This window comes from Athene cunicularia (assembly GCF_003259725.1).
Source record: "Athene cunicularia isolate RWA chromosome Z unlocalized genomic scaffold, athCun1 chrZ_part3, whole genome shotgun sequence".
NCBI classification, from domain to species: domain Eukaryota; kingdom Metazoa; phylum Chordata; class Aves; order Strigiformes; family Strigidae; genus Athene; species Athene cunicularia.
The window spans coordinates 12,898,706-12,915,701 of record NW_020799144.1 but is presented as its reverse complement, the minus strand read 5'-3'; positions in this window follow the sequence as shown (position 1 = coordinate 12,915,701).

The window sequence follows — 16,996 nt, the reverse complement described above, 5'->3', positions numbered from 1 at the left end:
GAAACTCCTCCAGTTGGGCTCAGCCCATGGCTCCAGCCTGTCCAGGTCTCTCTGCAGAGCCTCCCTACCCTCGAGCAGATCAACACTCCCACCCAACTGGGTGTCATCTGCAAACTGACCGAGGGTGCACTCGATCCCCTCGTCTGGATCATCAGTAAAGATGTTAAACAGGAGTGGCCCCAGCACCCAGCCCTGGGGGACACCACTCGTGACCGGCCGCCAGCGGGATTTAACTCCCTTCACCACAACTCTCTGGGCCCGGACATCCAGACAGTTTTTACCCAGCGAGGCGTGTGCCCATCCAAGCCTCGAGCAGCCAGTTTCACCAGGAGAATGCTGTGGGAAATGGTGCCAAAGGCCTTACTGAAGTCAAGGTAAACAACATCCACAGCCTTTCCCTCATCCAATCAGCAGGTCAAATTATTCTACAAAGGGTTTTGAAAACTTCATGAAGGTTTGATAAAACTTAAGTGTTTCCAAGTTTTTCCATTTCTTAAAAGAAGTCTGAAACAATTCTTGTCTTCAGAGAAGAAATGTTTTCCCAGTCTGGACATAGTGCCAGCTGCAACATCATAATATTCAGCTACTGAGCTGGATGTGCATGTGAACGTTGACACAATGATTTGGCAAACCAGCATCTCATTTGTAAGATACATGGATGTGCAAGCAAGCAGGCATATTTAGGAGGCAGAAATGAGAGCAGAATATGTAAAAATTGTGAGGAGCCTTAAAGAACTTTATTTACTTCACATGGACCACAGTTAACATCATTCCTGGGTGCCAGCAGGAAGTTTCCAACTGGATTGAGATGGGTGGGATCAGTTGTGGGTGAAGAAGGTTGAGCTGCTGTTGGCTTTTCCAGCAGTCTTTAGTCTGACTGTCATGTACTTACATGCAATTATTTCTAATACTCGGCACAATGTGATTCAGAATGTGCTAGGGAGCTAGCTAGTGCTTTTTTTTTTTTTTTTTTTTTTTTTTTTTTTTTTTTTTTTTTTTTTTTTTTTTTTTTTTTTTTAAAAAAAAAAAAGGGAATTTAAATTTAAATGCAAGTGGAAGCTGACAAAATTCTACCTTTTCAACTCTAGCTTCAGCAAAGATGTATGTGTATGACCTGAATCTGTGAAGTGATATTCTTTGCTGTAGTCCTGTCAATCCCTCACCTTTCATACACACTAAGCCAATAAAGTAAATTATTTTAAAGAATAAAGGAAAGAGACAATCTGATCCATAAATTGACTTCTTTGTTCTGCCAATTGACTAAATGACACTTAAGTCATCTCTAAGTGCCTGCAAAAAAAATAAGAGGCATTTCTATTGTGAAGCTGATGAACAATTAGGCAATTGTAAAGCATGGAATGGCAAAGTTGAAAATGCATAGTAATAATGTTTTCCATTTTCCTCTCCTCCACTTAGATATTTTTTTCCACAGCAAATGCCCTAAATGGAGCAGCAAGGGAACTTCACTTTCTAACCTCTAGATTAGTGACAGTGCTGGAGATTTAGCTACTTTCCAGAAGCCCACATGGAAATGACTATCCCACCATTTAGATAAAGAGCTGGTTTGCCCTTTCCTGCAGAGGCCATGTACATCTGCTTGACCTCAGGCATTCACATCATTTTCAAAGCTGAATGACAGAAAGACGTGCAGAAGAAAAAATTCATACGCTCACTGGAATGGTCAGTATCTCCTGGATCTCCAAAGTAATAAAAATAGTAACTCGCACCACAAAACCCTGTGTGACTCAAACCTTTTCAGACTTCCAATGCTCCCAAGGATTTCACCTCACGTTTTGGAAAAGATGACGTTGAAGATGTCACCATAACAACAGTTTTTCTGCTCCTTGTCAAGGCAGCAGATCTACATGGGATTTAGCTCCCTGCATTTGGCTCATTTCTCACCATTTTTCCTTCCTTTAGTAATATTTGCTACACCCCTCTTTTCACATTTAGCCTTCTCTTGCCTCTCAGCTGCTGTCCCAATAATCAAGTATTTACTCCTAGTTAGTAACTTCCCTGTTCTTCCCACTGATACTGAAGTCCATTTGAAATCCTTCCTCTTCAGGCATTGTCATTCCATCAATAACTATTAATGAGAGAAGGCTGGTGTATATTCATGCCAATATAACTGCCCAGAAACTTTGCATCAGGTAGGTTTGATCCCATGTGACATAAACATAGATTAAACATCACAGGAAATTAAACCAAGGGACAAAGAGGAAACATAACTTTGTGTCATATACTTTTGAAGAGTGAATAGAGAAGACTGAGAGGTGGCTGCTCAAAAATTACACAAAATATTCCAACTCTGTTTTAAAGAAAGACATTATACTGTGAACTGTCACAGAAACGCCTGGAAGATTCATCCATACCAAGAAAAAACAAATGAACTTTTCGTGCTGGTGAAAAATACTGGCTTCTGACATTTAAAAAAGCATCACTTACAAACACAATAAACATTGAAACTGTGGAGTGGTGTGGGAGTGTGTGTGAGGGTTGAAACACCTTTCAGAGTGTTTGTGCCATTAGCTTGGATGAAACGAAATAAATTTGCAGGACAAACCTGCTAGGATGAATATAAGGGAGAATTTGCACTGTTGTCGAAGATTTTTATTTTTATTTTTATGAAAACTGGCACAAGATGGTGGAGAAATGAAATAGCAGTTATTTTATGACCTAATAGGATTTTAAAATTAAGCACAGTAGGTAGAAAAATTCTGCACAATTTAAAAAAAAAAAACAAAACATTGCATGTCCGTACATGAATGCCTGCTCTCTTTCCTAAACACTCTGCTGTCACCTAGGTGTGGGAAATCAAAGTGTGGGTGATGACGGACATACACGTCTTTCCACAGGCAAGTGGTGCAGTAAGGGTGTTTGGAGCCAGGACTAGAACTAAAATCCAGACAAGAAAGAGACTGAAGGCCCTACTTTCAAAAATCACCTCTGGATTTCAATTTCCTGATATGTTACTGCTCCAGGAGGTTTGCTAACAGCTGCTTTGAAAAGTACCTGGTCTAAGGAATTTTTTTGGTGATCACTACACCTGCAGGTGGCCCTTTGAATGGACACACAACCTAATACGAGTATAAAAATCTCACTTTCAAGCAACATAAAAGACAAAGTGCCACTGGTTAATCTGTTCAGGGGAAAAAAAAAAAAAAAAGAAAGAGAGAAAAATATAGATTATCTGATTCTAGTACTGAAACATTGTTCTGCAACATGAAAGTACAGATTATGTGCTGTGAACAAAGTGCTGCAAGGTCTGGAATCTGGCTACCTGGGTTGGAGCTGAGGTCCCCTGTGGAAGATGTAATTTTGCGCAGGAACTGAAAAATAAAGTAATTGCCAGAGTCTGTATATGAAAGGTGTCAAGGCTGGCAGTCAGTGTTAATAATCTGATACATGTTTTATAACAGGTTTTTTAGTGAATGTGATATATATGATATCCAGTAGCAGGAATAGAAAACTAAAGAATTTCAGTGTTTGCCTTTTTTTTTTTTTCTTTTTTTTTCTTTCATCCTTCAAATGACAAGTATTCTGTATCTCCAGGTTGCTAAGGATGAGTGACCTAGTCAGGGAGGGCCTGAGCACCTGGTGAAGAGTTTCCAAGGATTTGTATTGTCCCTTTAGAGAAGGGAAAATTCAGAACAAAGATCTGCTCTTACTGGGATACTCATTCTTGGAGCACAAAAGAATGTTTCTCTCCCCTGTTTTACTCTGATAGAATTAATAATGACTAAAGACTCTTTGAGGAGTTTCAGCCTGACCTCATGAATTGCCTACATGACTTTTAGCAGAAATTAAAGTCTCAAGGGGTGATAAAGCTTTCTGTCCACTCTTGTGTCTCTGAAAACATCTTAGGAACTCAAAATCAAGCACAAACAATAAACTTGAGCGTGGGCTATATGCCACTGGGACAAAAGGTTCAGGTGTGTTTTCTTCTCCTCCCTTTCAGTCTTCAAAATATTGTTTTACAAATTAGCTGAACTTTCCAGATAGATGAGCACTGTCATCTGTGCATGCTATCAAAGTCAAAGTACTTAATAGGGCAACAGAGGTTTTACAGAGCACGTGGGTTTATTTGCTTTTCCTTTCCTGAGAAGAGATGACGATTGCCATCAAGGTGTATAACACAGATGGCTAACACAGTTAATAAACGCTATTTTGTAAAATAAGAAACCCCCAACTCTGGGTCTCCATTTTCTTTGGGAATACAGTCCTGTTCTGTCCCTCTCCTGTGTGCCATACACACAGCATGGAAAAGTTGTTGTTTTTAATGAACAGTCAGCACATAACAGCAAAATTAAGACATTTTATATCAAAAGCTATACCAAAGTATTCTCAGCATTTCAGATACTCCTCCTGTTTGGTTTCTCAAAGAAATTGTTTTCACAGATGAAGCAAGGTGACAAAAAAAAAAAAAAAAAAGGTTAGCTTTTGCAAAGGATGCAATAGAATTAAATGATATATCTTTTCAGAATAATTTTTCAGAAAGGGATGTTCCCTGAAAGACGGAGCCACTCAGAATAAGCATTCAGAAACCAGCACACTTATTATTTTTTTTTTCCATTTTTTTTTTTTATTGGGTTGTTCCTAAAGACATTCTTACAGTGAAGAAATTTTAACAATGGAGGTGACCTGAGAACAGTTGTACCTCTCTCTCTTGACAGACAGATTAAGGACAAGAAGAAAAATGTTTATAAATGGTGACTCAACAGCAGATGAACCTCACAGACAACCAGTCCCAGGTGCTGTATACACCTTGAACAGGCTACAGAGGTTCTGGTGTCACAGGGCTCCTGGATGCCCTGACTGATGCAAGCAGACAGCTTTTGGTCCCTCAAGGAAACCTTCAGGGAGAGCAACATTTTGGCTAGAAGAAGCACATCCAACTTGTGCTCTGATAATGGTGTGGTTAACGCATTACAGCTCGCTGGTTTAATATGAATACACTTCTATAGATACCAGTCATAATGCAATATAGCAATTATACTTTTAAGAAAATCTTACAAAATAGAAATTGACTGCCTAATTCTTAAAAATTAATGTGCCTTTGATGACAGCACAATAGAGAAAAACCATAAAAGCATGCTTTTGTGTCTCAAAAAGCTGAGGAAAAAGTAACACCTTGAGAAAAAACCCTGAGGTGGTGTTTGTAAGCAGAGGTGTTCTTTGCTCTCTGAAGGGTGTAGTAAGAGCTGTTTGGCTCTACGTTGTTTAAATAAACTACCCTTGACCAGTGCTTGAAATTCTCATTGCTAAGAGAAACCACAGACCTACTGGACAGCTGTGAAGGTCTCAAACTGTGGTGCTCAGTCATCACAGCTATCAGTGTTACAGGCTTCGGTGAAATGAGCAGATAAGTGCAACTTTAATGACCAAAAAAAAAAAAAAAAAACCCCAACAAAAAAACCCAAAAAACAACAAACCAGCCTCAGAGGTGACAGAGCCCTGTCAAGATTTTTGCAGTCTGCGAGCACTACAGATTTCAACACTGTCTGTAGGTGTGTTGGGTGCTTTGCACCCATCAAAAATGAAGCTAAACATAATAACCATGTGTCAGAGTTCAGTGGGTAAAAATAACAGCATTATTACCTGAAGGAATGAACTCATTACAATGTCTAATTTGTGAACTATTTGAACACTGGGAGTTTGCAAAGTGCATTTGAGTTGGGTTCTTATCCTCTGTAGGAGAGATTAAGAAAGAAAAGAGAAGGAGAGAATATAAAACATGCAATAGACCTCTTGAAGAGAGAAGAAAGACCCTAGGTTATGTTTTTTTCAAGTTTGGTCTTACTCCTATAAGTGATTTCATTCCCGGTGTCTGTGCAGGACCTCTATGTATGTGCAGAACAGACTTCATACTCACACTCCAGAGAGACCCTAATGATCATTCCTATTTAAATTCCTGAAATTCCATGGCTTGACTAAAAATCTGCGTAACAGCTTTTGCAACCCTAAGGTTGCACTAAAAAATAAAATTGCTAATACAAATGAGAGCCAACTATTCTGACTTTCATAACAAAAGCTAGAAAGTCTCTGTAGGGGCAGAGAACATAGGACTTCAAATATTTGTACCAAAGTAAATTACATTGAGGTGCAAAACCTGAAGATCGGAACTTCAGTTTATAACTGAAAAGGTACAAAAGAATTTCAGTTTGCCCCAAACTTAAGTAAAAATACATTTTGTGAATCGTAGGACTAGTCCTGTAATGCAGCAACAAACATTAGAGCATGACTGGTGGTCACCTCTATGGACTTTGCATAAACCTGATGTTCAATATATCTACCTTAATAATTACAAAAAGATTCACAGGCAAAACATGAACACCTTCTGATTCTTATAATCAGACTTCACTGCTGTAAAAATCTGGCAAAAAATACCTCTAATTTTTTTGATGGCCGTTGGGAAAGGGGTATTTTTATTATTTTTCTTGTATTCTGAAAAAATATCCATTTTCACTGAAAAGCAGTGCTGTAAAATGCTGGTGATAGAGGATTAGCAGTCCTTTGTGAGGAATATTTTCCAAAGAATACTGCATTTGTCAAAACTCCACTGAAAGATTACTGGAACACATTACTTCTATAAGGCCATGTATTTAATTTTTGACTTTATGTGACGTTTACATTGTGTTATAAATCACAATATAGCACTTGTAAATATAAAAATTGAGTAGAAATAACCATCTGGAGAAAAAAATCTTCAATAAAAGGTTATTTTTACATTAAGTAATAGTTTTATGCTGTGTAATAGTATTTTATATATATTTTTAAGGCTGTTTATAAATTTTTTGAATGTTAAAAACAATTTTGGGGAAGTTTGGCATTCCAACTTTTTTTCTCATCAGTGATGACAGAAAAAAAACCAGAAATCTGGAGAGTTGGGGATCATTCACAGGGGAAAACGAAGTCTCATAAAAGAGTCTAAATGCCACAGAGCTGATGTGCCACGGTACTATGGTAAATAGGAAGAGGGAGAAATTTCTCTCCTCTCCTGTTCAGAGGGTCTTTCATCATTCTTCTGGGGACAGAGGGTAAGAGAAGAGCAGATTTGTTTAATTGTCAGGGTTTCTGGAAGCTGATCAGGTTAAAGGAGCTATAAATGTGAGGAGAAACAGCCTGCAGTTCTCACATCTGGTCAAATCTTGCAGGTTTTCGAGCAGCAGCTATAACTCTACGAGTTTATCAGAATTCTTCTGCTATTTGGAGATTCCCTTGAAGAGTCAGTGACTGGTATCAAGATATTGCATACGAATTTCCACATCCATCCTTTTTCTAATACAAAGCCCAGTTTCCATCCCTCCTGACTCCAGAGAGAATCTTGCAGATATAAACTCAGTGCAAACACAGAGCCTCTGCACAAAGACTTCAAAACCAGAAGACAAATAAAAATAACCCCAGGTGACTATATATATTTTTCAGCCATTCCTGTGATGTCTGAGATGCTGGATGGCCTGGGCTCAGCAGTACTGCTGTTCCAGGCTAGGTCTGAGACCCACACCTCAGCCCTGTTCCCATATGACTAATCCCATTTGTTCTTTTATCCAAACTGTGCATTTTCCCTCTGATTTCCAGCGTTTAAAGATGCACTGCAGCAAGGGCAAAACTCAAAGGTGGAATTATGCTTGCTGTGACACTTTTACCATGATGTTAACCACGTGATTAACAAAATAACTCACATCGGGGTGAGCTTGAGTGGATGCTGCAGAGCTCATAAGATGAGAGAAGAGAATACTCATTAAAATATTTCAAGAAAGAGAGAAAATAGAGAGCCTTGTTTTATGTCCCCACATTAAACTATGAGAAAGTCAAAAACTTGAAAGAAGAAGTGGCACGGCCAAAGGGGATCAGAAGCAGCCAGAGACACCGAAGCTCTGGCAGGAGTTTCTGATACTTCTGTCAAAGCTACAAAATGGTTGTGGAGTTAATTTTCCTCCTTTTCCTGACTATGCAGGAGAACAGAGTGCCTCAAGAGCAGCAACAGCAACAGAAGATCATCAAAACCATATTACCTTTGATTTTGTAGTATTTGGGACTATGATTCAGTCTATCTGAGGGAGGTAAAGAACCATTTCCACACAGCTGTATATTCAGGTTGGTTTTACAGTGTCCATACAACCTCCTCATCTATTCAGCAGTAACTGCAGGTGCTCATCACCCTGCATAATGCAGTTAAAATTAATGAGTCTTCTCCTGGGAGTAGACATACTCACAGGAGCCAGCACTAAGAAGGTACCTGATAAGGAGCAAGAGATTTTACACTTGTCTTTTGGGTTTTTTATGCAGCAGGGTTTCCCTCCTAAGACCATGGAATCTTTGTTATTGCTCATCCCACCAAAAAGTAATTATTTTTAAAACATTTTTTGAGGTGATACCGGCACAGAGAGCCATGGTCCTGGCAAGTCCCAAGGTCAGAGTGGAGCCTGCAAGCAAGGGCAAGCAAGGGCAGATGAGACCTCTTAGCACAACCAGCATGGGAATAAACTGAAATAACTTCATTACCTTGTGCTGCTGAAGTGGAGCCGTGGCAGGGAGGACTTCATGGAGACCAGGACATGCTGGGTGTATGGGACAATCTTCTTGGCAAAGTTCAGCAGCGGATAGCCCAGCAAAACCAAGAGCACCAAGCTGAGGGCATTTCTGTCCAACCATCAAGCCTCAGATGACTATATTGCAATGCTCTTGTTATTAATTGCACTATGGTAGCAGCAACGGTCACAGTGACAGATCTAGGCTTTGTGCTGAAAGAACAACAACAACAACAAAATCTCTACTTAGCAGAGTGTACGGTAAGTCAGTGTAAGTCAGGAATACCACCTGAGCAGGGAAAGATAACATTTACCTATGCATGGTCATGCTCTCTGTAGATAGTTCCATAGTCATCTCAGGAAGCTATGACTTGGGACTGGGTCTTCAACTCCTTCTCCTTTCACAAAGGGAACAGGGGTTGTAGCCGGCAAGAAGCTGCTGAGATGAATTGCCAGTGCTGGGAAAAAACCTCTGGATTTCATTTTCCCTTTGCTGATCTTCCACTGATTGCTTGTCCTTTTCACGTCACCTCTTAGCCTGATGGGGAAACATGTCAGCTGGCAAACCTGCCTCTCCCCACTGAGGGTCCTCTGACCCTCAGATCTTTCCACATATTTTACTAACTTCACCACCTGCCACAATTTCTTACCTTGTACCAGCTCCTTACTCTTACCTGAACGGGATTTTTGCTCTGTCACCTTCACCAAGTCCTCACACTGCATTTGCATACTACTATCACTACTAGCATTTTCCAGAATCCCTACAACATCATTTGTGGTGTGTAACTCTTTGGTCTGCAAGCTCTTCTTACCTTCTTATAGAATGATAAGCATAAGGAGGATGTTGAGCCTGCTGAGAAGTTCAAACATTATTGCAGTAGCTAATCAATATATCAGTCAACTCCTTTTGCATACTCCAAGTGGTGGGGTTTTTCCACTCCTTGTCCCCCATGTTGTAAAACTAGACAGCACTAGCACTGATTTGGTTCCTTTCTTGTAGCTTCAGCAATTTGCTCAATTTTATTACATGAACCAAACAAAACTGAACAATATAATGCAGTTCACGTGCTATAAGCAAGCTGTGAATTTAGAATGGCCAAAAGCAAAATTTAAATTGGATAGCTAAATATCTGAGCTCGAACTCTGCTCTTTCTGCATATCCTCACTAGTGAAGCTTGAGTGTTCAAATGTTTTGAGAAGATGAAAGAATACAGAACTGAACTAAGTCAAGGTTGACTTTCAAAGTCAAACAAATATTTGTGAAACAGTTTTCTACTACTTGATCATTTCTATTAGCTGGCCAGTGATCAGGGACTTAAATCCTGAAAATGATCTTTTATCCCATTGTTCCAATTCAGACCAGAGAACAAGACACCTCTACATTTTTATTTTACTTCTGTGTTGTGGCCAGGGTGAGAGCAGAAACTCAATACCCTGTGTCAGACACCTTGACTTTTTGGAAGGTTTTCAAGCCCTTCACAGCAGAACTAGTTTTCCGCTCCCTTTTCATATGGGTCACATTGCTCAGTATCTTCAGATTTATGGCGACAGTAAAACACTGCTGCAAACCTCATCTTCTGCCTTACTCTTTTGAGCACGTTATTCTTTTCTACGACCTCCTGTTTTAGCTCCCCTTCTCAAACATTAGTTTTGCTTCCCACTTTCAAAGTCCTTCACAGACTTGGGAAGTTGGATCTCACTCTCAGTTCATGAAGCCACTGTCCCGTGTACCACTCAAACAAACTCTTTCACTTTTTTTCCCATACCAGTCCTTACGCTTGCAAGGAGCTCCCAGCAGGATTTATAAGATTTATGTTCCCACTTTCATCAGTGAGGTGGGTGGAAGGAAGGGGAGTCCTTGTACCGGGGACTGTTTTAAACAGTCAGAGATCCCCAGGCTTTAACTAATTTTCTATATTTTTTTTAAATGAAAAATAAAGCAATGGGTTCCATAACTTGTACATCCTTTTAAGAAAAGCAGTGTAAGAGAGTCATCTGAAGGTCTCTAGAATTTCTAGAGCAGGAGACACTGGAGGAGACCAAGGCTGTAAGGAGATACTCCTGGCTTGCCAAAACAGACCAGGGCAGATTCATGTTCTTGGTAGCTGGGGTCCTCTTCCTGTGCATCTACTGCAGATAGAAACCTTGGCTGAAAAAGGGAGATGGATGCACTCCCATCAATACATCTGCCATATCTGTTTGGTTCAGGGATGTTAGGATAAGACCCAAAGGATCCTTGGGGATTGATGGGCTCACATATACACTTAATTTACTCTTTAAGATTAGCCATCTGATACTGCAGCCATATAACACTCATGCATGCAGCTTAGCTTTGATGGCTAGGACCTCTGCGGTAGTTTACCAGCCAGCTGGTTCAGACACTTCCAAAAACCCCACAGATACCCACACCTACAGCCTGTGGGCACCTAAACACATTTGACAGTCTGGATCCGAGTTTAACCAGCTCAGTGGCAGCATCTGACACCTGCATCTTATATTCCACCACTTTGTAGACATTGAAGAGCTGAATAATTACTGCCAAACAATTATTTATTCCTTTTTAACAAGACAGCTCTTGCATCAGAGGGCAGTATTCGTCTTTCTGTCTCTTCTTTCTCGACATACTTTACTATCTACAACTGAAAAGTCCAGTAAACAGCCAGGCTTTGCTGGGGGAAAAGAAAAAAATAAAAGTGGTGTTAATGTAGAAGTGTTAAAAGAGGGGCAAATACAATTGTGAGGATAATTACCTTGAACTATTTTAACCCATTTTAAAAGGTAATATATATGGCTATTCACATATATCCCCCAAGGACAGTATTCTTCTGTAATGATGAAAGGTAGGATATAAACCAGTGCTGCTAATGTTATTATGATAATCCTATGTACTTCAGCAGCTGCTTGCACTTAACTGTTTGTGGCATAAAACATTTTCCTTAATCAAGTTCCTTGATAGTGTTTTCTTTCAAGATTATATATTTGTTTGTTTGTTTGTTTGTTTAAAGCTCAACTAAACATTGCTATAAATAAACTGTATCAGTGTACATCCACACAGCAATTTTTCTCCAAAATCTTTCCCACGAAGAAGCTCTGCCTCTGGCGCAGATCTATTACCAACCTCAGCAATTTGCCACATCAGCAGAGGTGTGTTTTTTTTTTTCTCAGAATCCATCTGTTCTTTAGATGTCCCCCATTAGAAGAAAAAGCCTTTGCAGGCAAAACTACAATTCACCTTGGTCCACTTTGCGGATGCTTGACATATGACAGTGATGTTCTCAGGCAGCTAATCTACAAATAGTCTAATGAAGCACCTTTATTGGGCTGCTTCTAAAGAGCCGACAGTACTCTGGTACTGCCAGCCGGCAAAGAGATGGATCAGATGCATTTTAAAGTACAATATACACCTCACAAAGGAGCCATGCACATGAATGTGGCTGTGTTGATCCTGCTGTGATGGAGTTGATGGTGAATCAACGCCATGAGCCCCGGGGACCTCCAGGTGCCTCTCCCACAGTGATCACTGGCCATAGGAGAAGCAGGGAAAGTGTTCCTCTGCTCCTCTCCTGCCTGTCGCCGAGGAGAAGGGCAGCACCATTCCCCACGGCACATGGGGAGGAGATGGAGGCTGCCAGCCTGTCGTGGATGAGAGTATTGACACGGTAATGATTTAATAAGAAATCTGGTTTTATTAATAACTAACACCAAATTATCAATACAAAATAATTTAGAAAGAAGAGTGACTTATTCACAGATTCTAAAATGACAAGATTCACTCTAACTTACTTAATGGTCCTGTAATTCATACATATATACATGTGCATACACAAACCAGACATATACATACAGAGACAAAGGTGTTTGGATTTAGTAGAATGAACACCAAAGGGACAAATGCACACAGGAACCCATGCACACCCCAATGGACACAGATAGAAAGTGTGAAATAGAAGCGAGCTCAAAGAAAATTTCCCTCTCGAGTTTAGAGTAAATACTCCCAATGCCTTGGCATTCCTCAACGGGTGATAACTGAGACTCGAGCGGGTGGACTTCGCCCCGGCCTTCTGTCTGGAGCAGACAATACTGTAAGGGTTTTGGTACCTGAGGGGCGTCCCAGCTCAGGGGAGATGTTGGTCACAGGCCGCTGCCATCCAGGAGAGCTCAAAGGGTCTCTCTGGTGGTCGCAGTTTATAGGGTCCGAGATAATTGACTTTTGTCAAATACCTTCTGGTGCCTTCGAGCAGTTGCAACATGCAACCCTGTTATTGTTCCATCTGGCCCCATCCCAGGCAGAGGTGTGCCAGGCCACCAGGAGATGATGGGCTGTTAGAACCCTTTCCAAGAATTGGGAGGGACAGGAGCCAGGCTTGTTAAGGGGGGGCCTTAACATTATCTGTCCTTGTCTCCACAGATCGGTGTATAGCTCGGGAGAGATGTGGGTGGGATCACACCTGGCACCAAGCAGCCCAACGAGGAGGGCTGGGGAGGGGTAAGAACTGCCCCACCACACGGCCGTGACACAGCGCGGGGGCTCGAAGCCAGCCGAACCGGGGGACAACACGCACCTGCACCACAGCCCACAGCACTGACCCGCTCCCAGCCTGAGCCCTGGCAAATCAGCCGTATTCACGTTTCAAAGTCAAGTCGAGTATTTTATTCTGGGCTAGATGACTGTTGTCCCAGGGATGATTAAATTAGTTGCAGAGGTTGTAGTCCCAACATGTAGTTTGAAGCGCCTCCCTGTGCGAATTACCTGAGGGCCATGACTTTAGGTACTGCTGGGGACCCCTTGGGTACAGTAACGTTGTCTGTGTCTAGTGACCCGGTAGTTAACGTTCATCCAATTTTTCATTCACCTACTCTGTGGCTGAGCTGACAGGATTTTATCAAGCATCAGCACTGAAGCACAACACCATTAATCTCACAGATGCGCCAGCATCACTCAGCCCATTTTGCTAGCAAGTACTGTAAAAAAAATATTTCCACAAAATACTTTAACACTCAATACCTGCAAAAACGATTGGGCAGTTGGGACCACAGGGCTGCACTTTGCTGTGGCACAGCACAGACCAGTGCCTCCCTGTCACTTGCTGCACCTCAAAAGAAGCTAAAAACAGACAACTGTGAAGTTTTTTCCAAGCAATCTGAGGAATGTCATGAGTTAAATTCCTCAAAAAAAAAATGCTTTGAAAGGTCTCAGCCTCCGTGTTTTGGGTTTGTGTATTGTGTCATGTCCCTGATGGAGCAGGCAGTATGCATTAGAGTAATATGAGGAAACACGCATGGTTATACTCTAATGTTTGCTGGAACATTTGGCACCTTTCAATCAAAAGCAAGGAGAAATGGATGAACAAGTGACATTAAAGTGTATACAGGCAATTGCAAGACAAACATAACAGCATGAAAAGAAGCAAGTAGTGACACAAAGCACTGTCTGTTCATGGGGATGAAATGGCACAGAAAGCAGGAGAGAATAAATGAAATGCATATTAAATTATTGCTACAATTATACTGTTAATAATGATGCACAGAGACACTCATATCTGTCTAAATATATCCTGTGGGCATAAGTAGTCCTTCTCCCACTACACAAATGTAGACTAATTAGTGATACAAACGCTTGATTTTCATTTCTTACACACACAAATGTAAATCAAGAGTGACTTCCCATACTTAAACAGTTATGCTAATCCAAACTGATAAAAGAACAGAAATAAGATCTAAAAAAATGTTCTTTTAAAGTTTCTCTGTTATTTTTAATTTATTTATCTGTTTATTACAAATAAACGGGAAGAAACATGGATTAGAGATCTTGATTTTTTTGCTCAAAACAAGAACAGAAGGTAAGTTTGCACATGCAAAAGGTATACAGTGGTGAAAGAGGTCCAAGGCTGGACATGAGTGATAAAATGACTGTAAAGTTTTCATAAATAGTCATGTTTGCTTCTGTTGTTTGTACCAGGGCTCGAGTTGCTGCATGGAAGATCTGGGAATTCAGGATTGATTGTTGTCCCGATCCGATATCGGGGAGGGTTCTTAAACAATCCTGAGAGCGAGATTAAGACACAAACGAGGTCAGATGCTGCATAACCTTATAAACTTTATTTTCTATAACAACAAATAAGAGCGATAGGACAGAGAGGAAAAGAAAGGAAAAGGTCGGAATCCCTAAGCAAGAACACGGTAGAGGCACAACTAATTACCACCACCACGACAGGGGATCCAGCGATGTTCTGTCGGTCCAATGATGCTCCACGTTCCTGGCTCCGAGTTGGTTCCCCTCTTTCAGTTGGTTCCCCTCACTGAGTTGGTTCCCCTCTTCAAAGGAGTACGCAGTCTGTTTTTTTTTATAGTCCCCGTCCCCACAGTTTGTCCGCCCATTTACACGGGGCTCGTTGTTGTAGGCGCCACCCCATGGTCCTCCGTGCGTGCATGCCCGGGTGTCCATGGTGGTCGTGCTGGCGAGGGGCCGATCTGTCTTGCTGTGGTTTCCCCTCCACCCGGCTCACGCGTAGGCACAGCTCGATGGGGGACTGCTGAGACTGCTGATGTCCTCGTCTAGGGCGGATGTGGTTTTCGTCGGGGACTGTGTGTTTCCTTCAAGATGTGCACCTTTATGCTGAGTCAGGAAGTGGTCGTCGTGGAGACAGTGATGTTGAGACATACTAAAAGTCCAAAAAGTTCCTTACAATTGTCTATCATCTACTGAATAGTCTGAGGAAGATGAGAAACAGTCCCTACCCTAAGTCAGATACTGCATCTCAGACTGCATCTTAGACAAGGATAAGTTGATGGAGTAGTTCACTTCTTGTGCCAGAAGACTGATCCCAACCCAGAATCCAGACGCGTACCAACAAAGCTACAGCCAGTGGATCCCTTGCTGACATGGTATCCCAGCAAGATACATTAGTCCCGACTTCTCTCAGCCATGCCAGGCCAGCAAGAATTGTGTGGGCAATCACAACCAGGTCAGTCATAGGCCAGTAATGACCTAAAGATGTCATGGACCTATTCCTCTGCTCAACTTCACAACCAGGCAGGTCATTCATGGAAGGTGCTTGTCCAATTTGTTCATATCTCCAGTGATGCTGAATTCAGACTCCTCATGCAAGCTGTCCCACTGCTTCAGTACTACCAGAAATTTTTTCTTAATGCACAATTTCAGTTACTAACTGCTGCAATTTAAGATTACTTTTTCCTATTCTTCCTCTCATAGACATGAAAGATTGTGCCCTGCCGTTCTGTAGCAGCTTTCACAAACCTGAAAACTGCTATATCCTCCTCCAGCCTTCCTATGCAAATAATCCCACTTCGTTTAGTCCTTTCCACATGCACCATGGTTTTGCAGATTTCTGCTCATTTTCATTTGTTTCTTGAAACTCTCCACAACTGGTCCATATTTTCCTTTGACTTATAGTGGCTAAGACTGTGTATGCTACAGCAGCTGAGATCTTAGTGCTGAGCAGAAAAAATAACCTCAGGGCCATACAGGTTGCATTTCTGTTTATACCTCCCATCACCATTTTCATTGTGGCATGAGACGTTGACACATGCTCAGCATGTGAAACACAGCCAGCCCCTAATTAATTATGCTAATTAATTGTGCCCACATGCAGTGTGTAGTACATCTCCCTCTGAAGAGTATAAGGTCACGTCTCCAATTTCCCAACAGCACTTTGAATTGCAAGCCTGAGCTACAGCGCACGGACAGTGCCTCCCAGCACAAAACAGGCTGCAAATTCTCTGTCCCATCACCAAGTTTCTAATTGCAATATTGATGACTTGGCTGATGGGATATCACATACCGACAGAGCTACTGAAAGGTGAATATTGTTTCTGTAAGGAAATGATGACAACACAACACCAAATGCAGAAGAGCCCATCCTTTTTTTTTTTTTTTTTTTGTGTCATATTCACACATTTGACACCTTTTCCACTGCAATCGCCATAGTACTAACTTCACATAGCTATTCTTACAGAAACTGGTGTCATATCCAGTGGTGCGGTGTCATCAAGAGTTTTATTTTAACCTGAGTAGACTTTTTTAACTATAAAAAATAGTTAAAATCTTCTTTTCAAATAATTTATTATTAGGGTAGCTAAGAAATGCTTAATTTACTGAATTGAATATTATAACTAAGCAGAAATTTCTTAAAATGTATTATAGTGCTATAAAGGGAAATGTATACTGAAAAATCTATATCCAAAAATCCAGTACAGAGATTACATTATTATTACATATTTTATTTATGTGCAGCCCATTTATTTTATGTTATATTAGAAAAATTGTAAAAATGAAAATTCAATTAACATTCAGACTAACTGGGGCAACTGAGTCTCAGCCAGTTCTTGCCATAAGCCCAGCTGTAGTCATTTTAGATCCAAAAGGTATGTGTTATACTCAAGGCTTCCACATACTGTAAATTTCCTGTACTGGTAGTTAAAGAAAAAAAAAAAAAAAAAAAAAG